The 24,828-nt window shown below is 33.9% G+C and overlaps 1 protein-coding gene across 3 annotated transcripts in view; it reads right to left on the bottom strand.

Annotated features, from left to right (window-relative positions):
* The window catches only part of RhoGAP19D (Rho GTPase activating protein at 19D), a 521,267-nt gene that overhangs the window by 300,152 nt on the left and 196,287 nt on the right, over positions 1-24,828 (bottom strand). The window contains exon 1 of one of the 3 annotated variants that reach the window (XM_074180178.1): positions 19,327-19,473. The exons of the other annotated variants lie outside the window; for them this stretch is intronic. The gene's annotated coding sequence lies outside the window, so the exon portion shown is untranslated. Of the gene's footprint in view, positions 1-19,326; positions 19,474-24,828 lie in introns of those variants that run through there. 3 annotated transcript variants of the gene reach the window in all.

A 24,828-nucleotide genomic window follows, 5' to 3' on the forward strand; every position in this document is an offset into this window, starting at 1 on the left:
TAACTGATTATAACAAAGTATATTTTTTTTTATACCTGATATCATCTTAAATAAGCAAACCGTTTTATCATTATGCAAATATTTTGAACTAAAATGTTGTTATAATAATATAATTCGTTATAACAATAAATATCGGTTTCAACAAGTATTTCTGATGAAACACCCAAACCCACGCCACTGCAAGCAGAAAACGACCCGACCGTCATAAAATATTTTGCTTATGAACCATTTGCGATACAGAAATAGGATGGACTCGGTAAAATATTATAAACCCGTCTCTAAATGCTGCAGCAAATCATAACGAAATCACAAAATTTTGTTTGAGCACCCTGTTATAGTTTTGCATTTTTATGAGCTTTCGTTACTTTTTATTATTAGGGAATAGAGAATAGGAAACAATAATGAAGGACAATAGAATTTCGAATAAAATTATGAATACAAATACAACATAAAAGCATATGAATTCAAATAGCCCGAATAGAATGGTCAGATCACTGTACTAAGTTGTTAGATTATTATGTTCATATTTTAAAATTCAAAATCTTGATTTCTAATTCACGAAATGTTTTCAAAACTACAAATGACAATACGTCGTTTTCTAAAAACCTATATAATAATAATTAATTACAACAGTTATTCCTAATTGAAAGCTTATATGGATGACGTAGATGGCGCGTGTCTTCTATAAAGAAAGAAAACGTGTTACCAAATTGATTTTTTGATCCTCGTATTTCTTCTATATTCTATTCGATATTCATCCCTAACTTCACAGATGGAAAAATGTTGATATCAAATTATGTAAAATTATAAGAGTAATCTTTTATCCGCAAAATATCTACGACATTCGGTAATCTTCCAATTCATGACCAATTTGTCACCCTGAAGGAAGTTCAACTATATCCGATTTTATTTTAGAATCCTTCTCAATCTGGTATGTATGAAGACTCAAAATGATTTATAATGCCCTTTAGAATACGTTGGTTTCCAACATTTATATTTACAAAAAAAATAATATATTCTTCAAAAAGGAGAAAGACAAAAGTATAGTTAGCATTCTAGAATTCAATGGATATATAGGTAGGTAGGTAGGTCTAGAGTGAGTGGGTCTATTCGACCCTCCACCGCAACCCATAAGGGTTTATTGTGGCTCACACCTACTCACTCTCGGCCAAATAAACCCAGCTTCTCAACGAAGCCGATTAGTTTGTATGGTGAGTGGTCTTTCAGGCAAAGCCCAAAGCGGTGCCAATGACAGGTTCTGGTCCAATGAAGCCGCTTGCAACACCCTCCTTTGCAAGAGAGCCAGCAGCTTCATTGGATTCCAGGCGAGTATGGCCAGGAATCCAGACCAGAGACAATCTGTTTAGTCTTCCTATCGAGGAGAGTCTTTTTTGGCAGTTTGCTACCAATTTAGACGTTGCTCGGTGGGAGACAAGAGCTTCCTACGCCGCTTGACTGTCCGATAATATTTTTATTGACTTGTCTTATGAGGTTGGATTCTTCCAATCTCTTCGCAATAATAGCGTAAATTTCCGCTTGAAATACAGTCGCATAACTTCCTAGGCAGTATGATATCTCTGTCCTGGGTCTGTGACTGGAAACACCTGCACAATATCTGAAGGTGTTTTTGATCCATCTGTGAACTAACAACTATCTGCTCTTAACATTTCCTTCTCCCGGAGGATCCAGACCTTCCTACTCGGAAACAGTTCTTTATAAGGCAGTTCGTAGTTGACAGTTGGAGGCATAACGTCAGAGGTAATTTCCAGAATGCTGTGACTTCCAATGTCAACCAACAGTCTGTTGCACTCTGCATTGAATTGATTTGTGCAATTGGCAATGTGCACAAGTCTGTATGCAGTCTATCTAGCCTCTTTCCAGAATAATGTGGAGAGGAGGTAGATTTAGAAGGATGTCCATGGCCGCTGACGGTGTGGTAGTGATGGCACCACTGACAGCCAGACAAGCCTGTCTCTGTAAGCCAGAGAGCTTCGCTTGGGCCGTTCTCTGAAAAGCCTTCGGCCACCAAGCAATTGTACCATACATGATCATTGGTCTGACAATCATCACATAAATCCAATGAATTTGTTTGGGTCCTAAACCCCAAAGTTTACCACAAATCCTTCGACATGTACATTGAGACAGTCTGGCTGTGTGTAAAACTTTTTCCAAGTGAGCGTTCCAGGTGAGTCTTTTATCAAGGACAATGCCAAGATATTTCACTTCCGTTCCAAATGGAATGACCACACCACTGAGGGAAAGTGGCGTTAGATCGTCCAATTTCCTTCTCTTGGTGAGGGCTATTAACACAGTATTGCTGGGGTTGACAAACATCTGCTCCCTCAGGCACCAACTGTGAACAACGTCCAACGCGCTTTGGAGGATGTATAAATATAGACCGTTACATAAACAAATTGAAATTATGGAAATACTCTGGGACATATCACAAAAAAAACAGATTTGAAAATTATCCAAGAAGTTCTAGACGCATTATAAAACATATCAATATCTACGAGAACGTAGGATCTTACGGCCGAAGTCACGATGAAAGAGAACTAAATCAGAGCTAACAAGCCGTGGTCAAAGGAAACCTGAAGTATCAAACGTTTCGTCTGATACTGCGGCAGACACTATCAGTAGTATATGCGTTGACTGTGAGAAGTCAACGCATATACTACTGATAGTATATACAACGCATAAGTCAACGAAGATAATACTTCGAAGTCTCAGCAAGAACTCACTGACACAGTCGTTACTAATACTTCGAAAAATAAACTACAGGTTTCAGGAACCTATCAGGAATGAGAGATTTTATTCAGACCCTGTATATAAAAGAAATATACCCATGAGAAGTTAAACATTCTTTTCTCTATTTATGAGTATATCAATAACAGTAGAAATGACTCGTGTTGGCCCCAACATTAATTTAATAACAGTAATACACGATTTGAATCTCATATCTTCAAATAAATAGACACAATAAACTATCTGATTAAATTTCTTTCTACCCGTTAGTTATATCTCATTATTTACGGTGGTCCTTAAGATGATAGATATGGAAAATGCGTGCTAGTTCAAGATTACATTCATTTTATTTATGGGCGATTTAAAATATATTACAAAATTTATATTTGTTAGTCGTTATAAATTTCTCATGTCATGGGGAGATTGATTGAATATCAAGAATATTTTAGAATAAAATGAACATTCCGACAAATACTAGTATTAAATGAGTCATTTGTGTATTGTGTGATTTCTGAAATGAAGGAAAAATCTGAAACACTGTTGACTTCATAACTGGTTTTCGTTTTATACTATCTTCCCATCCTTGGATTGAAACATTCAGTTTAATATGGTTAAATGGGATCCAGCCTGTTTTCAACATATCCACAATGGAAATTGTTTTACATAACAAATATTATCAAGAATTGCGATGTTCTTATAGGATACGAGTGCCATAAGCGGCAAATGACATAATGATATATAAGAAACTATCCGCAAGCTCCACACGGGTGCAATGCTGATACTAAATATAATTCACCCAGCGAAAATTTAAGGCGTGGTGAAACAGTTGTGAAAAGGTACCTTTATTTTATGAACGCGCCTTTTATCCCTGCGGCTAGCGCCCCAGTCGGAATATTGAAAATCCTTTCTTATTGCACATCCACAACATAGAACGAACCTACATACAAAATTTTAGCTTCCGAAAATATTGTGGTACGGAGAAACGATGATGAAAAGGTAATATTCATATGTAAACGGGCCCTTTTATCCCCAGTGGGGGCGTCCCAGTTGGAATATTCAAAAAATCCTTTCTTATTGCACATCTGCAACATAAGACGAACCTACATACAAAATTTTAGCCTCCGAAAATATAGCGGTATGGAGGAACAGTGATGAAAAGGTAATTTTCACATGTAAATGCGATCCTTTTACCCCCATTGCTGGCGCCCTAGCAGAAATATTCGAAAATATTTTTTTATTGCATATCTGCAACATAAAACGAACCTACATACAAAATTTCAGCCTCCGAAAATATAGCGTTATGGAGAAACAGTGATGAAAAGGTAATTTTCATATGTAAACCGATTTTTTTACCTCCAGTGCTAGCGCCCTAGCTGGAATATTTGAAAATCCTTTCTTATTGCACATCTGCAACATTAAACGAACCTACATACTAGTCCGGTCAAATTAGACTGAAAAATAAGAGTGAAGGTACATAAATTTACAATAAGTTGCAAATGCGTGTAATTGTTCAAAACATAGTTAAAAATAAGATTTTAAAATATATTCGAAAATATTTTTTTATTGCATATCTGCAACATAAAACGAACCTACATACAAAATTTCAGCCTCCGAAAATATAGCGTTATGGAGAAACAGTGATGAAAAGGTAATTTTCATATGTAAACCGATTTTTTTACCTCCAGTGCTAGCGCCCTAGCTGGAATATTTGAAAATCCTTTCTTATTGCACATCTGCAACATTAAACGAACCTACATACTAGTCCGGTCAAATTGGACTGAAAAATAAGAGTGAAGGTACATAAATTTACAATAAGTTGCAAATGCGTGTAATTGTTCAAAACATAGTTAAAAATAAGATTTTAAAATTCCGAATGATTGCGATGCCTGGAAAAAAAATTATTCATAGTCAAATGTCAGGAAAACGGTAAGTTTCATCATAAAATAACTTCAGATGAAAATTGTAGACCATAAAATTCTCTACAAAAATACTTTTTTTTCTTAGAGCCACCATTTCTGAGATATGACGAGTCATAAAGTTGTAAAAGTTGTAATCGTCATTATATGCATAAATATGCCACGTATATACATCTCTGAAAAAGTACCTGTTGACCCTGTATTATTGTTCCAGCGCATGAGTATTACTGCATCAGTTCAAGATGAAATTAAGAAATATTTTGAATATGAATTGGCTTCCTACCCTTTATCGTCAAAAGTCTGCCATTTACGATTGTTTCCAACAGGTCAATATTGAAATTAACAATAGCAACACGACATACATCACTGACGGTGGATACTTACAACATCATGTTGTGTGGGATAGTGAAGAAACATTTAGCATTATTTTAGATAAATACGTTCAGTATGTACGTAGACATTTTGGTGCCAGAATTACGGTCGTTTTTGATGGCTATATGATGATTGCACGAGAAATATTAAAGCTGCAGAACAACGTCGTCGAACTTTAGCAACATCTTCATCTTCCGATATTCTTTTTGATGAAGTTCCTATCAGTCAACAGAAATTTCTTGCAAATACGCACAACAAATCTCGGTTCATTTCAATGTTGAAGGATAAGTTTATTGGCGAAAATATATTTGTTAAACAGGCTAATAACGATGCCGACGTACTGATTATTGAAACAGCTATAGAGGAATTTAATTTGATAAATACAACTATTGTTGTTGGTGAAGATGTAGACTTACTCGTACTTCTTACTGCTCGAACTCCACCTGAAAAAACTATTTTCTTTCTAAAGCCAGAAAAAGCTCAAAGTCAAACCGAAATATATTCGTCAAAAAGTTTACCTTCTTTTGCAAGGAGTCAAAATCATGTACTATTTTTACACGCAATAACTGGCTGTGATACGACGTCTGCATTTTACAGGAAGGGTAAAGCAACATTCTTTAAAATGTTTGAAAAACAAGATTTAGTTCAATGTGCTGAAGTTTTCAAAAAAAGTAATTCGACTCAACAAGAAATTATCACTAACGGTATTCAGTTTCTTCTTTCTATGTACAGAGCTCCGAAAAAAACCACCTGCTTAGATAAGTATCGATATGCATGTTTCGTAAAAAACACTAAAAATAAGACACAGGTGCAATTAGTTTGTCTTCCTCCAACCTCAGTTGCTGCTGATCAACATCTTTTCCGGGTATATTACCAAGTGCAAGTGTGGCTTGGTTATCAGCTAGACCCAAAAGACTGGGGTTGGAAGTTGGTCGACAATGCATTAGAACCTATTCAGACTTTACTCCCACCTGCGCCAGAAAAACTGCTGAACACAATTTTTTGCAACTGTGAAAATGGATGCAGCGGGATGTGGTTCTAAAAAAGTTGGACTGTTGTGTTCTCTGGCATGTACACATTGTCAAGGCCAGTCATGTCCTAATGCTGAATCACCAATAATGGAGGATTCATTTGATACCAACGAGGAAACATGCGATACATCACTCTTGACGCAGTTTACCTACACCCAGGATGAACATCAAGAAGAATAAGAAGAAGATCAAGAAGAAGAAGAAGACCAAGAAGAAGAATGACAAGAAGAATTATTCGAAGGTTATGACTCAGATGAATACATTTTTACATTTTTTAATTTCAATCGCTTTTATAATTTCCAACCCTTCCTAATATATTTTATTAAGCAAGTTTTCAATTTGACAGGATCACAACAGACATGTGGAATATGCCTACTGGAGAAACCACGTTAAAAAAATGCGCTAAGTACATTACCTCATAGGTGGCGTGGAAACGTCTGCATAAAATGACGATTACAACTTTTACAACTTTTTGACTCGTCGTATCTCAAAAACGGTGGCTCTAAAAAAAGTATTGTAGAGAATTTTATGCTCTACAATTTTTATTTGGGGTTATTTTATGATAAAACTTACTGTTTTCCTGAAAATCGCGAAAAACCAATTTTTTTCGAGATTTTTGACCTTTGACCTCGAATACATTTTTTTCCAGGCATCACAATCATTCGGAATTTTTAAATCTCATTTTTAACTATGTTTTGAACAATTACACGCGTTTGCAGCTTGTTGTAAATTTATGTAGCTTCCAATGTCTAGATTGACCGGATTATACAAAATTTCAGCCTCCGAAAATATAGCGCTACGGAGAAACAGTGATGAAAAGGTAATTTTTATAAGTAAACGCTCCCATTTTACCCCCACATGAGGCGCCCCACTTGGAATATTTGAAAATTCTTTCTTAGTGTGCATCCAAGACCTAAGAAGCACCTACATACCGTATTTTAGCTTCCTAGGAATCACCAGTACGGAGAAACAGATGAATGAGTGAGTGACTTTCTTATTTATAAGTATAGATTCTAGATTCAAAGCAGTTCTTTCAGCTGTTGGGTTGGAAAATGACATCATGTTAGTTGATTTCTTTTTGGTTTCGAAAATCAGTGAATTATTTGTCCACTGAACCAAGTTTCTTCATACTCAGAAATGTCGTTGGAATTTCACTAGGATGTACATTCATAATATTCTCATTTCGAAAATTATATACCTCTATTCAGACAATTACTCGTACTGAAAGCTTGTCTTCCAATATGTTTATTTTCTCGTATCATTTCAGATACATCCGAATTGCACGATAACTAACGCGGAATCTATTCGTGAATTGAATACATTGTAAGAAAATAGCTATTTTTACTTCAAGAAATGGAAGAGACATTAATCATCGAGATCAAATACTATGCGACCGATATGTTATACTGAACATAATTTATGTATCAGATCATAACTCATTTACACTTACGAAAGGGGCGTTTAATGAATCCAATATTGTGTGTTGAGTTAAGAATTGCATAAATATTTATAAAATAATGTTTCAAACGAAATCGTGAATACATAAAGATCTCTCTTAGTCAAACAGTTTGTCATAACAATTTAATTTTTGTAGAACAAGCGCATAACCGTCCACGATATGTATAATAAAAAATGTATTTCTGGATTCAATGATGATCATCCACTTTACGACCAGATTGAGGACTTTTATTAAAACAGTATGAAAAAAAAGACACAATTGAGTTAGAATTATATGGTAAGATTTTTGATTTGTTCAATTGTAAAATTCTTTGGGTATAAACCCAGAAAAACTCTTTGATTTGAATATTAACTTAGATCTCATAATTGCCAGTTTCTACATTAACGTTTTGTACCCAAATTCAATAAAGAGGCGCCTTGAATTAGTGAAATGAGCTGAACATGAATCACACGTGACACAAGTCATATGAAACAAAAGTCAAGCAAACATAAAATGTTAACCAAGAGAGTTTCATCATTAAGACGTGTGGAGTATGTATCATATCCTAAAAAGAACTATTGAATAATTTGTGGGTGAGTCAGAGTATAGGTATACGCCAAACTGAAAGTACTTCAACATGCATTTTGCTATCAACTTTTTCACGTTCAAAATTGTTACAATAAAATATTCAATAATTCACATGAATCAATCATAATCTAACATACTCTTTTATAGACTCATTTTCTTGCATGAAAACATAAAGAGATTATAAATAATTTATCACTATAATTATGATTTTGGTAGAATATAAATGAAATACTTTTCCTTCAAAGAATATTTTGAATCCATTTCATATTTTTCATTTGAATAATGGTAGTGGATTCCATTTCAACTATATGTGGTGCGGACGTAAACATTCCCCTCCCAAAATTTCGAATGGGACAAAAAAAATTATGTAAAAAGGCATCATTTTCAGTACTATCTGATATGAAAGACAGTGAAGTTGAATCACTCCTCGCTGAGAGACCGCTACCATTTTGTAGTAGTGATAATTCGTTCGATAGCAAATTCAATTCATTATTCAAGACTGCTATACTTTTGGAAATCAGATTAGATTTCTTAGATTTGTGCATATTGCTAATTGCACAAATCAATTCAATGCAAAGTACAACAGACTGCTGGTTGACACAGGAAGTCACGGCATTCTGGAAATGACCTCTTACTTTATGCCTCCAACTGTCAACTACGAACTGCCTTATAAAGAACTGTTTCCGAGTAGGAAGGTCTGGATCCTCCGGGAGAAGGAAATGTTAAGAGCAGATAGTTGTTAGTTCACAGATGGATCAAAAACACCTTCAGATATTGTGCAGGTGTTTCCAGTCACAGACCCAGGACAGAGATATCATCCTGCCTAGGAAGTTATGCGACTGTATTTCGAGAGGAACTTTACGTTATTGAATTGTGTGCGAAGATATTGGAAGAATCCAACCTCATAAGACAAGTCAATAAAAATATTATGGGACAGTCAAGCGGCGTAGGAAGCTCTTGGCTCCTATCGAGCAACGTCTAAATTTGTAGCAAATTGCAAAAACGACTCTCCTCGATAGGAAAACTCAACATAGTGTTTCTGGCCTGGATTCCTGGCCATACTGGCCTGAAAAGCAATGAAGCTGCTGACTCCCTTGCAAAGAAGGGTGTTGCAAGCAGCTTCATCAAACCAGAACCTGCCATTTGCATCGCTTTAGGCTTTGCCAAACAAACATTGAACACTTGGATGGCAAGAAGATTTATGGACTTCTTGCAGAATCTTCCACGATAAGCTCACTCCAAGGCGTTCATTCACTCTTCGAAGCTTGATACCAAACAGTTATTGGACAACAGTAGGGACGACCTCTGCGACCTATCTAAGGCGTTTGATTGCATCTCTCACTCTATTCTTCTGGATAAGCTGCAGTTCTATGGAATAAGAGGGGTAGCTTTATCGCTCATTGCCTCATATTTAACAAATCGTTTACAAGCTGTCACATATAACAGCTGTACATCTAATTATAAACCTATCAAACATGGAGTGCCCCAGGGCTCAGTCCTCGGCCCTCTATTGTTCATCATTTACATCAATGATCTACCTAATTTTTTACATCCCTATAAGTCAGTTTTATTTGCTGACGATACTACACTCATCTTTTCAGGTGACACCTTGCCGGATTTGCAACAGTCTGTAAAAATTTCACTCTCAAGTGCTGAAACGTGGTTTTCATTAAATAAACTAAAACTGAATAATGAAAAAACAAAGAATCTCACCTTTTGTTTGTCTAGCACTATGTCGAGTGATAACAGTGTGAAATTGTTAGGCATAAACATAGATAGTAAATTATCTTGGCAAAATCATACGGATGACCTACGAGGTAAATTGGCCAGCTCAAATTTTTTTGCTCCGTCAACTGAAGCCAATTACAAGTTTTCCAACACTCAATAATGTTTATTTTTCATTATTTCACTCTGTCATTACTTATGGGATTGTACTCTGGGGGAACGCCTCTAGTGCTGTAGATATTTTCCGACTTCAAAAAAAAGCAATCAGGATACTTGCCAATGTGAGTTTTCGTGATCACTGCCAGCCCCTTTTTGCACAATTACGCATATTGCCTTTGCCTTCATTATTCATTTTCTCGGTTCTGCTCGAGATCCACAAAAATCGAATGTGTCTGCGCAAACAATCCGATATTCATAATCATTATACCAGAACTGCAGGCAATATTCGTACTGATCGTTTTCGCTTAACCAAATCACAGAAAAACTCTCTAAATTATAATCTTTACAACCTGTTACCGCAGGAATTCAAAATCCTATCAAACAATAAATTCAAGAAGCGCTTAAAAGAATTTTTACTAATAAATTGTTTTTATTCTGTCAGTGATTTCATGGAGCATTTTCGACATTGCTAGTGTATTTCTATGGAATGCACTCGCCACTGTGACATTTTACAATAGCTAGTAGTAGTGTACTATATTTTAAAATTTTATTTTAAAATATATGTGTTGTACTCTTTTTAGATATTATTTGGACTTACTACAAACATTATGTAATGTAAGGTAGTCAATAAACTTTCATTCATTCATTCATTCATTCTTCTTACAGGTCACTGTCATTTGCATCATCATTTGCAGAGACTTGTACTATTAGTCTAATCAACAAGTTCAAAAACATGAAAAATATAGAGAAATGTCCTAAAAATATGATCACCTTCAAACAAACTGTTTGAATTACTTCTTATATTATGAAACATACATATAAGGTATACAACTGCGGTTGTATACCTAACATCTCAGATGACACGCGTCCCCTCAAGACATTTAAAGGCGTCATATCAGGTAATCCAATGGAGAATTCTACCGGTTTGTATAATTCAACAAACCCGAAAGAGTTTCAGCAGGATAAACTACCTCCTCATTATGAAAGGCTGATGGAAGTGTCTAGATGAGAATTATACAAACGTATACAAACATAAAAGAAAAATTATGCTTTTTTACATAAATTTTTCATATCCTTGATATTTTGTTCCCTTCAAAAGGTAAGAGGAGGGACTATTTACGTCCCTACCAAATAGTTAGTAAGAGATTACCGGTATATATTTTAAATTAAGTAATAGGCAGTATGTCTTTGTTAATTTTCAGAGATTTCAACTATCCACTGATTCTCAACTGCAATATGAAAAATTATTTCACGGTAATCATGCGGTTACATTGGACGAAGCTACGAAAAATGTTCAATAATATTAAAATGCACGGTTAAATCCAAATCTCATTAACAATCGGCATTTATCACCATGGTTACTCGAAGTTTGATTACCTCTAAATAGGTAATCTTCAACAAAGATGACTTTTCCCGTCATCGTTCTCGTCTTCAAGTTCACTAACCTTAGATTTATCGCAGTATAAAGGGATATATCGCAGAAATTATTAATCAATCGGTGCTCAAATATGCAATAAGAATGAAATTAGTTATGCATCAGTTCAAATACTTTATTTGTAATGAAAATATGACGTTTCCTTTTTATTAGAAAACAAGCGTTCGTTTGTTTAGACACTTTTGAAAAAGCTTCTCGTATATTCGAAAATATGCTATATATTATTTTGTAATAGACTTTCTTTTCAGGAATATTTCAATTGTTTCGATTTCACAATGAATGTTTGGAGTACAAACTGAATAGGAAAAAGTATATTTTGTATATAATTCAATGTGTAATTCAATGTTCATATGTTCAGAACGTTCAGATATCTCGCTAACTTCTTAAGTACAGTTATCATATATAAAGTTTATAATCTACTTCCTGATAATATAAAAATGTTAAATCGTTAACATCCTATAAATTCCATGTAAAAATAGTTGGAGTGTAAGGACAGAATTTTTTTAACAATCCCATATACTTAAAGCTGCTACGCTAACTCACGAGATGCACACACCAGATTAACTAATTATAGAAAGAATGAACTAATTTCCACATATTTACAAAAACTTCTCGAAATTGACATTACTTAACCGATTTTGATTTCTGCCAGTCTTCTTCGGTAATATTATATACTTCTTCTTCAACTAGCTCTATCACCTTCTTATCAAATTTTGGAAAATTACTTTTACGCCTGATGCTTTGTTTCAATTTTTGCCAAATCAACTCGATGAGATTGAAAACACAAAAATAGGGGGGAAGTCTCAATATGGTGTGTCCATACTTTTCAGCAATACTCTCAAGGGCATACACTTTTTTCAAATGTTTTTGTCTGTAAAACTTCAAGTAGTTGGTTTTTGATATAGTTATCTTAAAAAAACACATTGTTTTCCATTTAAAAACTTTGTATTTCATCTTTCCTCGAATTTTTATTCGGTACTTTGATAGCTGTCGCGAATGATAGGAAGCGTTGTCAAGAACTATTACACTATTCGCATCCAAATTTGGAACCAATGTGTTTTCAAACCATTCCACAAAAATATTAGCTTCCATGTTCTTATGATAGTCAACATTGCAGTTCTCAAGTTTTTTGCAGTTCTTAAGTTTTTTTCCACATAATTTCAAAGAATTCGGAACCCATCCTATACTTCCTCCGCAATGCACAACGATTCGTCGCGATCCATTGTTTGCAGGCATGTTAGGCGTACACATTCTCGAACTATCAGTCCACTCTTTTGTAACTGTGTCGTGAGTGTCGTACCAAGTTTCGTCCAAATAGAAAATTTGCCGTTGGCCTTGTCTATATTTAGTTATTTGTTTTAAGTATTTGTTACGCAATTCCACTATTCTTCTGCTTTCCATAACTGCTTGACGTTTGTTCATTATTTTGAATCTAAATCCTAGTTTCTTTATCCAATTCTGAAGAGTTTTGTCACAGCAGCTCACGTTATGGCCGGAATTATTCAATTTCTTCCTTATGATTTCAATTGTAGGAAACTTATTGCTTTTGTAACAGTCGTATATTGTTTTTTTTTAATGATTTTATTAGATGAACATCTAAAGGTTTTGGTAATCCCGCATCACATCGCGTCTCGCGTTCATAAGGTTTGTTTTTGACTATTTCACGTACAGCTAAGAAAGGAATTTCGGTAAAATATAATGTTGCTTGTAGTAGTTTTTTTCCCTCGAAACCAAACTTGATATGTAGATTCTTATATACATTGAAACATACTCTCTGTGTTTCAAAATTCAAATGCATCCGAATCTTATTCACTGATATCTCTTTTTCTCATTATTTACCAGTGCTATTGGAATCACTACACAGGAAAAAGTCTGCGTTGTTATCACACTCGTTATTACTATTAGTACTTGTCCAAGGACGCCACATTTTAAACAAATAACAAAAATTTCAAGTAATTATAACTTCACCAATATCGAATTTCAACACTCAAATCGCGATCAGTTCCTGAACTGAACATTGACGACACAACGGCGGTACTCATCGCTACATTATATTGGTCACCGTAACATGACTTCAAATTTAATTTTATGACTCTTCAGCCAATCATAAAACTCGATTAGTAAAAATTATCCAATACGAACCGCCAGTACTTCAGTCCACGTGGACTAATTCGTAGCGGTATTATTTCTTTGTACTGATTTTTTTCGCCTTTGAGTTCGCCGATAAGATAAGATAAGATATATATATATATATATATATATATATATATATATTTCATCTTTATAGGTACACATGGTATACTTAAGAAAGGTCAATATAAAAAAACATAAAAGCTGAAAATCGAAGATAATTGTAGAAACATATAAAAATACAGCCACATTCATTTTAAAAGTAATATAAAAAGAAAAACATAACTCACTCTGCTTTTTAATTTAAAAATTCACTAAGTGAATAAAAATTGTTTTAAAATAAAAATATCTTTAATTGTTTTTTAAACTTTTTGTGATCGAGAATATCTTTAATTTTTCGTGGAAGGTGGTTGAAAGCCATTGCTCCGGCATATCTTGGCGATTTTTTGTATTCCGTAGGATTACATTTCCTAAGATGAATTTCATAGTTTTGTCTAGTGGGGTAATCGTGTATTTCGTGAGATCTAGTGAACGATGACAAATTTGAGTGGACGTAAGACAGTAATTTATAAAGATAGATGAGTAATACAAATCTAGCAAATACTTTTTATTGAAGTTATTTTTCAGAGTGGCAAATGCAAAGAACGTTTTACCGAGTTTTTTGCAGAAGAATTCGATATGTTTTTTAAAGTCAAGTTTGCTGCCTAGTTGTGTTCATAAACATTTTGTAAGAGGTGAGGTTGTCAAGGAAACCGAATCTATTTTAGATTCGAGTCATTAGACTCACCCATATTGCTAATGAATTCAACGAAAACGGCTTTAGACATATTGTTAATGAGATTATTTTTTGGCACCATGCTGTGAAGTTGTTAATTACATGGGCCAATTTTCCTTTCAGGAGGGATACGTTTTCTGCTATTACTATAATGCTTGTATCGTCGGTATACATGAATGGCTTACCATGTTCAAAGAAACGGGGCAAGTCATTAACATAAAGAAGGAAAAGGAGAGGTCCCAGTATTCCTCCCTGCGGCGTACCGATTTCTGCATGCCGTTGTTCTGAGCACGTCTTATTTATCTTAACTTTAATTATTCTTTCAGTCATGTATGAATGAATCCAACTGTTGATGGGTCCTCGTATGCCTATTTTACATAATTTTTCACACAAGAATTTAGGATTTATGGTTTCGAACGCTCGTGTGAGGTCAAAAAAAACACAAACATGTAGTCAATCATTTAAATATTCATGAGTATATTGTATCATTTCGGCCGAGACAGTCTCGATCGAGAAATTCCGACGAAATCCATGCTGTACAATTCTCCAATATTCAACAATATTATATTTGGAATAATGTAAGTACCATATTCAGTTTAAATTTTACCAAAAACCCAATAGGAGACTCAAGTAACTTTGAGTTTCGAAATTAACAAGCGATACTTAAAAGTTTTATCATACAATAGTCATTGCAATTATTGCAATTTTCAACATGTTTTCAACCAAGCGACAGAGACTGGTTTCTGTGCGCATTGAAACGTTAATTATAAAAACAGCCAACAGCTAAACAACTTTTGCACTATCGTATATTGTATAGTCAAACAAAACAACACAAACAATTTCTTGATAAAATTTCAAGGCTTCTCTCGTCGAGTTTATCAAAATTCCGAACAGCGCAGAACGTAATTAGTATCCGTTTTAACTGAAGTTGAATGAATAGTTTCCAAACATTTTTAGAAGATGATGTTACAACAGTATATTGAAGAAATGATAATTACCATTTAGAGTTCGGAACTAGTCATAGGTCAATAATAAGTTTCGTCTCCGTTATTTTTATTAGGTCACAAACATTGGAATTGCTTCGTAATTCTTCCATGATGGTTGATTACTCAAAATTATTATTTCAATATTTCGTTTCGAATGATTACATGCATTAATCCGAAAGCAAACACATATATTACTGAAGGTGTACATGTCATCATTCTGAAAATTTATTATAAAACATTTGAAAACAAGATATTTTTTTAATCGAATATATTGATTATTTCCTTCAACTCAATAGAATTATGAAAAAAAATTTGTGATGTTTCGTGGTGCATTTCATTGGTTCGGGTTTTCTGCAGCGCCAATTAATTTTTATTGTTGTTTTTATGATATAAATTGATTTGAAATCCCTGAAAAAATCTATAAACGATTCTATAACAATTATATTAGACAAAAAAACTGAAATTACAATGAAATGAAATACAAGCAACAATCAAAAAATTGAACTATCGACAAGAGATTGAAATTAAAAAAATTATTGACAAGAAATGAAAATTAAAAATTAATCCAAGCCAAGTTACTTCACGACGTTTCGATTGATAGTATCCACAATCGTCTTCGAGTATGGGTCATGCTAAAATAACATTCTTGGTGGTATCTACACCTATACACTAATAATTTGGAAGGAAGATTAAAATCTTTTAATCTTCCTCTTTGAAGGTATACTCTCAGGTAAAGAATATTACTGGATTTTTCCCCAACATCAAATCGTTATTTTTAACAACTCGACACGTGTTTCGATCACCAAGTGATTATCTTCAAAGAGGAAGATTAAAAGATTTTAATCTTCATTACTACACCAAAGGTTCCAAACAGTGATTGATTGATGGTTTTACCGTTCTAACATCTGAGGGTAATAATAAATTGTGGAGACGACTTTGAGTTTTTATTTGCAAATCTATACATACTTATAAATGCAAAAATCACTTAACACTCGTTCATCTTTGTTTCACCGTACTGGTAAGTCCTAGGAAGCTGAATTTTGGTTTATATGTGTTTTTTAGGTATTAGATGCGCACTAAGAAAGGATTTTCAAATATTCCAACTGGGGGGCTCCTCGTGGGGGATAAAGGGGTGATTTACATATGAAAATTACCTTTTCGTCACTATTTCTCTGTACCGCTAGATTGAAAGTTTGTATGTAGGTTCGTTTCACGTTGTAGATGTGCCATAAGAAATAATATTCTGATAGTCCAATTGGGGCGCCAGCCGCGGGGGAAAAGGGGCGTCCATAAAACATTACTGTTTCTCCATGCTATTAAATTTCCTATGGGTGAATTTCTCTCTCTCTATGATAATGGCTTTTGCTTCCAATGAGGCGCATTAAGCCATGCGTAGGTGAATTTCTATTTTGTATCATCATTATAACGTGCGGAGCCGGGGCGGATCGCTAGTAAATAAATAATCGGAGGAAGCATTGAGGTTAGGTTCTGTTTCATTCGGTTATATGAGTATGAGAATGTACTTTGAAGTGCATTTTTTGTCACCATGACTGTATGTTTAACCTAATTAGTCTAAGGAAATTAGCTGAAATACCGCATCCTTTGAAACTATTAAGTACATTTTGACTTTCTGATGCACGAGACAGGCATTCTCAACGTATTTTATATTATTGAGGTTGGAGCAATTGAAAAAAATCGGTTTTCGGTGATATTAGGTTAGGTGCAAAACTCTACAAAAATTTAAAAAAATTATATCGGTACAAAATATTCTCAAAAAATATATTAAAAATCATCATCTCGTTATCAAATATGCTGCACTCTACGAATATTTTTGATAAGTTGAAACTCAATTTTGAGGTTATCATTAAAAACTTTTTCACCGGCATTTTTTTATATTCATGAAACTATTTATTCAAAAAATTCATCAATCATCTAATTAGGGTTAGAGAGATAATTTACAGACAACAAAAATCATTTTGGAGGTTATGAGACACACTAAGGGTCCCAGAAGGTAACAAAAAGTCACTGAATTATGTTTTCGTAGTCAACAAAAATTTTTAGAATTATATTTTCTTTGACAGCTCGGGTAATACGAGTACACCGCATACACCGCTTTTAGAGCGCCTTAAGGATTTTCCTGTAGTGCTTGTGTTTTTTACTTAAAAAAATTGGTTCTACCAGCTAGAGTATACACATATGAAATAAATGTTGGAGCTACTTCACCGTATATTTTCGGGTAAATATTCGTTTTGAGGGTACCCGGCGATTTTGAAAAAATTTTTGAGTGTACTTACGTATTTTGATACGTAGATTACGAATCCGAAAGAAAAAAGCGGCGCTTTCATTTACAAAGTTACGGTCCTTCAAAGTTCAGAAAAGGGCAACTTTTCAGCCTTCTTTTTCACAAGATAAACTATTTGAAAAGACAAGCATTTATTCACTACGTCACCTTTACACCTTAATTGACACTTTTCAATTCAACAATCAACATTTTTCTGATAAAAAAACTTAATTTAAAAACGAATGCTTTCATCAGTCGTACCAACTATGCCATTAACCTTAAAAACGTATAAAAAAGTATAAAAAACGTATAAAAAATATTGAAAAACTATATAACTAAAAAGCAGCTCCGTGCATTTTTTAACATTTTTATTGGAAAAATATTGATTGTTGAAGTGAAAAGTGCCAAGGAATAAGGAATAAGGTGTAAAGATGACCTAGTGAATAAATGCTTGTGTTTTTAAATAGTTCATCTTGTGAAAAAGAAGACTGAAAAGTTGCCCTTTTCTGAACTTTGAAGGGCCGTAACTTTGTAAATAAGGAAGACCGCCGCTTTTTCCTTTCGGATTCGTAATCTACACATCAAAATACGTAAGTACGCTCAAACATTTTTTCAAAATCGCCGGTTGCCCTCAAAACGAATATTTATCTATTTTCGAGCAACAGAAATTACCAATTAGATAATGAACCTATCATATAATCTTCTTGAGGTTCACATCTAAAATTGCAAAAACGCTCAAATATTACAAGTCCAGAAAAACTGCCATAGAATTTCCACTATTGTGATGAAATATTTTTGAAATATCTCTACATTGGAAGAAAGTTATGATTCTACAAGAAGATTTTGGGAGCGAAGACATGAACACATCAATAAAGTCGTCGAAACATGTTCAGACCGCTCGATTAGACTCTACTGAATTGACATAATTAGTGAAAAAAAGTTAAAAGAAGAAATCGGGTGATTATTATGAATAATAATGAAAAGAGAAATGAAAATTTCTATGTTATTTACCACTTTTAATTAAAAGTGGTAAAAAACACAGAAATTTTCATTTCTCTTTTCATTATGATCTCCTACGATGTAGGCCACATCCATCAATTCATTGAATATGAATATTCTAATCAAGCTGATTCTGGTATGTTGCTGCTTTTAATTTCGTAACAATGATTAGTCTGACAAAAAATATTTCTTGTATTTTTATTTTTTTTAAAATCATCTATTCAGTATCAGTTCAACATTGGTGAAATTATACCTAACTTTCGAACATTTTCTATTATTATTATGTCTTTCAGATATTTCACATGCACTCAACAATTAATTTGGATAAGTAGGTACCCCAAATTTCGAAACTATTTTTTGTGATATATTTTGAACCCGAATATTTTCATATGAAATTTGCGCTGGGCATAATCACCTTTCAACATGTTAGGAGTAGCACGTTGAAAGGTAAGACCTCGCTGGGTTTTAGATCGCATAACTTTTGACATTCGAAGATAGCCGTTTATAGGGATGGGCAATATTATACGGAAAAACACATTTTTAACTGTCCACGGCACTTCCTGTAGACTGATAATTATCAAGATTAAAATCAAAAACACAAACGGTAGTAAAGACAAGTGTTTATTTCATTTTGGTACTGTGCGACTGAAAGAATACTGTATTATAGTTCAACAGCTCTAAATCTGAGAATCGATATATGTATGAGAGTCGAACAGATATAGAAAATAATCAATAAATTTCCTCACCTTAGTTCAAAAGTTCAACAATCCTTGACAAAAAAATCCTTGAACCAGATATATCACTAAAGTAAAAACACCAACACGATCGTAACGAATATATCCTTCATTATCGAAATTGGTGAAAAACCACTTCCAAAACAGTCAAAAACGCAAAAAACTCCACGAAACAAAACAACGTCGAAGTCCCGAAGTCGTTTTCAAAGGAAAAAAACGCGAGAGTCGACGAGACACCAGTAGGCTATATCGCCGCAAACTGTTCGAATCTTGTCTCTTGTCGGACAGCGACATCAAGTCCCCCCTTTCTCGTACGACCCAACGAGCCACTGCTCCTGCTGCTAGGCGAACTTATCGATGCCGATTCGCGAATTTAAACTACGAGTAGCTTCCAGTTGGACAACCTGTGTGCCGCAGGGAAACCTCACAAGTTACAACTGTCCTGATGATTGTACAGGGTGACTCAGCTGAGGTGAGTCACAAATCGATTGAACTATATTTTCAAAATAGTAGGCACCAAATTATCAAAAATGATTGACGTTCATGCCTTGATCTGTCTCTTGCAGTGGCGTACCGGAATTATACTAAACAGATGAGGAAAAATGATGATGAAATATACAGAATTACAACCTCGACAAAAATGTTTTCGTTTCAATGCAATAATATTTATGAGAATTTAGTACCAACTATTATGGAATTGTACTATCTGTTTAAAAAATCACGGTCAAAGGCCTTAAAAATATCAAGCGCAACGGCTCTTGATTCTTCATGTTTCTCGATTGCATTATTCGAATGTATGGTGGGTCTGTTGATTTTTGTTTCCGAAAGCGATATTGATGATCGCTCAAGATGTTGAAGCCTTCCAAATATTTTGAGGATTTGGTGGTTTACGACTTTCTCCATGATTTTTGATATCACTGATAGATTTTCTTTATGCTATATACCAGTAAAATTTTCATTTGTGTGTCTTCTTTCATTAGTGATGCGAGTTTTCACAAACTATATAAACGTATATAAATAAACTCTTGCCCTTAGAACAAAGAGTGAAATAGTTTAGAACATTGAAGCCGATACGTAGTAAGAAGTATTTTTGAATAATTAAGAAGCATTAAGAAATTGAAACCAACTACGTCATTTTCCTGCAAACATTCTGAAAAATGGTTTCTGAATCTTTCGTTCATGATACAAAAGCGACATCAATAATTACATCAATTCTTCATGTTATTAGCACTGCATTATTGTCATCATATTGATTGCAAACATATTTCTGCGTATTTACGTTTGATTATTTCATCAATTCATTATTTACTTGACAAATATAACTAAATATTTATTACTGAGGAACATTTATAGTTCGATAGTAAAATTATTATTGCTACATAAAATAAGATAATGTGTCGTCAGATTTGATACTGATTTAATCAGTTGAATTGTGAATCAATTTTTAAATTTCGAACAAAATTAAGTAATGGGAAAGTATATTTGTACCAATATACTATTGAAAGAAAAGTGGTAAACTGAAGATCCTGCAATCAAAGTCATCCATCAGATTATTCGACAGTAAATCTTAGCAACTTCTTTCATACACATACACATCACTTTGCAGCAATATACTTTCACTATTTCGATATACAGATATTCGCACATTAATCAAATGATGGAGCGTTTGTTAATTATTGATTTTTTTTTAAACATGTCCGATTGAATGAGAATTAAATTTAACGATTGGAGACTGTACATTGAAAAAAATATTGTTGATGTTTATTTACAGTCCACCAATAGCTTATCCAAAAAAAATCTTGTATTTATAATTGTATCATTTGGCTGCAGCGCACTGACAAGAACCCAACCGAATAGAAATATATCAATAATCAAAGGTTATTGTAATTTTAGCAGGTGGTCATCGACTATCGCCAAACATGCGCCAAACTAACTGACAGTTTATAAGAAAACAAGTATATCTGAGACACCAGTCAACCTAATAATAACACTGATGATCTTCAAACATGACTCAACCTCTGACGGAAGCACCAAACTCTTACTCAACTGAAAGAGTCAACCTTCCAAAATTGAAGGTCGACTCTTTCAGTTGTATTGCCAATTGCATATGCAGGAAATTTTAGGTGAATATCCCCGCACTGACGCCTGTCGGATATAATCCAACGCCCTTCGTGGTATTTGCCAGGGAAGTAGTTGTTTTCTGACAGGCGTCAGTCCATTCAACCTACTATGTACGTTTGAAGTTCATTTCTTTAGATTTATATAAGAATTGTAGAGGTTTAGGTAATTTGATGGAAGTAGTTCCAATTGTAGTTACTTGTGGTATAAAAATATTACTGTAAGAAGCAACTTGTAGTATTCAAATCACTGTTGAAGCAGCTACTGTGTTAGCGAAACATGTGATATATTTTTCAAATAAAGTTTGTAGAGATCAAATCGTGAGGTGTAGTTTATGAAAAAGATGCCCGTTATCAATTGTCAAAATTTGGAAGCCACTGTTGGATTTCATCATCGAATGCTGATGAAATCCCCTGTAGTTATCATATTTGAGGACATGGTTACTTCTTTCTTTTAAACAGAAGTGCATATTTTGTAAAATTTCAACTTGAAATTCAATAAAATTCCTTTAAATCACAACAAAACGCTTTTTGATTCCATTCCCTGAACTAATTTATATAAATTTTTGAAAACCAAAACCACACCCAGATATATGTTGAGTATTTTCATGTGGCGCCCATCAGTATATTATCCAAAAAATATTTTTAATATCAGAAATGTTCCAGGAAAACAAATAAATGAATTGACCTGTGCAATATAGTACAGGAAGCAAAATTGTTAGAATTACTGTCTTGAAAAGATTGGTGAAAAAAAGCAATAGCCTGTGGAGGTTCCAATATATTCCGGAGAACTGAAAGAAATAAACAAGACAGACGACTATGAAAAAGTAAGTAATATAAATAGGAAATATATGACCATACCAAAATTGTTCTTAGTGGAATCAAGTATTGCATAATAAAAGAGTTGCTGCCTTTCTGACATACAACAGAGAAATGTTGCTTCTTGCAGGTTTTCATTTTGCTAATTATGAAGCCTGCCCAAAGCCAATATTTGGACTACATGGGACTGGCAGATGATAACATTGGATTTCTATATGTTTATTATACTGCTGTAGTTGACTGCAGTAGACTTTTTCATAGAATAACTTTGCCGTTCAGGTCTATAGTTTTCAGTAGTACAAGTACTATACTGATTTCCACCCATTATGCACTATGATGTTGAAAGACAACAAAACAAATTTATTATTCTCGACAGTGAATGCACGCTCATTGTCATTTTTATGAAGTCACAGATATTACTGTATACGCTCAGCTATTTCAGTCGTGGCATAGGGACGATTAGATTTTTTCCTTGTTTAAAGAGTGGGTGTGAGTTAATTGAATAACTCCTGAAATGCATATACCTGGCTCGTTAGTATACATTTGTTCGATAGCAAGGACGCCATTATGTTATTAATAAGTGGTCTTTAGGGATAGTTCATGTGTGACTATCATTATACTCATCTAGAGGGTTGTTCAAAAAATAATGATAATGTTGAATCTGGTAGAAAAGTTGAGGTGAAAAGTATTGCCAAGAGTCGTTGTCTTTTAGTCATCTACAATGATCTTTCTCAAAGATAGTTTACAAGCTACTTGCCTACCATGTCTAATTTTTAGACATACTCCAATTTACTTCACTTCCTGAAGACAGCTACTTGCTTGGTAAAATGCGCGTCGAGCAGAGTGTTGAAGTTCTGGTGTTCGGGAACGGTGGTTATTTTAGATTTGTTTTACGCTAGAGGTTACCGCTATTTCCTGATGTAAGACATGAATATGTGAACAGACTTCATTATCGCCACGAGGTGAACTTATTGAGATAACTGTAGTGGGTTTGCAGACTCAAGAAAAAATATATAAAAAACGGCCTTATCAATCAGGAAGAAATTACTCCGAAACTGAATCGAGTTTGTATGAAAATTTGGAGACTATCTAACGGGTTATTACAAGACACCTTTCCATAAAAAAAGTATATAGCGCCCTCTTGAAGGCGGGAGATGCCACGCTATTGTTTCAATTATTCGAAAGTATCAAAATTATTTGAAAGACATGTTTTTGTGAAGTACTCAATATTCCTTATTGTTTTTTTGGGTACATACGTTTCTATAATCTGATAAATAAACAAAGCTGAATCAATAGAGAATTTGCTGAAGTATAAGGAAGGGCAAACTGAAAAGTTCATCCCTAAAATTTACTGCGCAATATAAACCACTGAAGAGTCCAATTACTCAGTAACTGTTGTACCCATAAAGTTTACCTACAAATAAAAAAACAAATAAATATTTATACTTGGCTTTTATCAGTTGTCGAAGCTTCGGAAAACAATCTCTTTTCGTTTTCAAAACTTGAAATTCACTTTGAAACTTTCGCCTCAAATAGGTAACAGATTTAATTATTTTGACATACGTCAAAAATGTATGTATAAATATTGTTATGTATGTATAAATATTGTAATGCTATTCCCCGTGGGTTGAAGAATAATTGACTTCTCTGAATAATCAAACATAACTTCATTTCACTTTAAATACAACAAACACTTCTAATATTTGAATGTCTATCGCCTTACTAAATCACTTCGCGTACAGCACTGTAACGTCCGCTTGACTGTGTCAACATCCTCAAGGCTAGCCTTCAAATATCGTAATCGAATGCCGTAGAAATTTCGCCGAAGTTCCGTTGAAATCGGTAGCAATATTCTTGCTGCTTCTAGAGTAGCGGGGAATCATCGTACATGCGCGCGCTCTTAGCTACATCACGTTTGCTTCATGGTTAACAGTGGCGGCCGTCGTCATTTTCTTTCGGGCATGATTTACAACAATATTTAAGTTTTTTAATTGATTTTTTCGGAGTGTAGACAAAATTAATGAATACGACAAGTTACTGACTAATTGGACTTTTCAGTGGTTTTTATTACCCAGTAACTTTTCTTTAATTTTTCAGATTTTGAAAGGTTGTATAACCAAAAAAGCAATAAATAATGAAATTATGTATTTTAGGTATTTGGCCATATTCGACATTTTGTTTTGTTCGAAAGTTAGAAGCCTTTTTACGTCCAAACTGTAAAATATTTTCTTGAAATCCAGTTGAAATAAATACATTTGCAAAATATGAATACAAATTTACTAGCCATCATAATTATAAAAACCACTCACCACTGGCTGAGGAACATTTAAAATGGCCTTACCTGCAACAAAAAAAACAAATTTAATACAAGGATGAGTATGAATTGGACTATTTCATTGAAAAAAATCGACGAAGAGAAAAAGAAAGTTTGTTAAGTAATATTACCTTTCCTACAGAAAATTTGCATTTTTTGTATGGAATAAAAATAATTTTTGTATAATTTTCTTATTCTATCTATTCTTTTGTAGTACTGAAGCGAATTCAGCAAGCTTCCGTTTCGTTGCTGTACTTTCCTTAC

Source organism: Leptinotarsa decemlineata, unplaced genomic scaffold, assembly GCF_025532065.1.
Source record: "Leptinotarsa decemlineata unplaced genomic scaffold, Ldec_3_MD MMD2_tig00026294_RagTag_RagTag, whole genome shotgun sequence".
In the NCBI taxonomy this organism is placed as follows: Eukaryota; Metazoa; Arthropoda; class Insecta; order Coleoptera; family Chrysomelidae; genus Leptinotarsa; species Leptinotarsa decemlineata.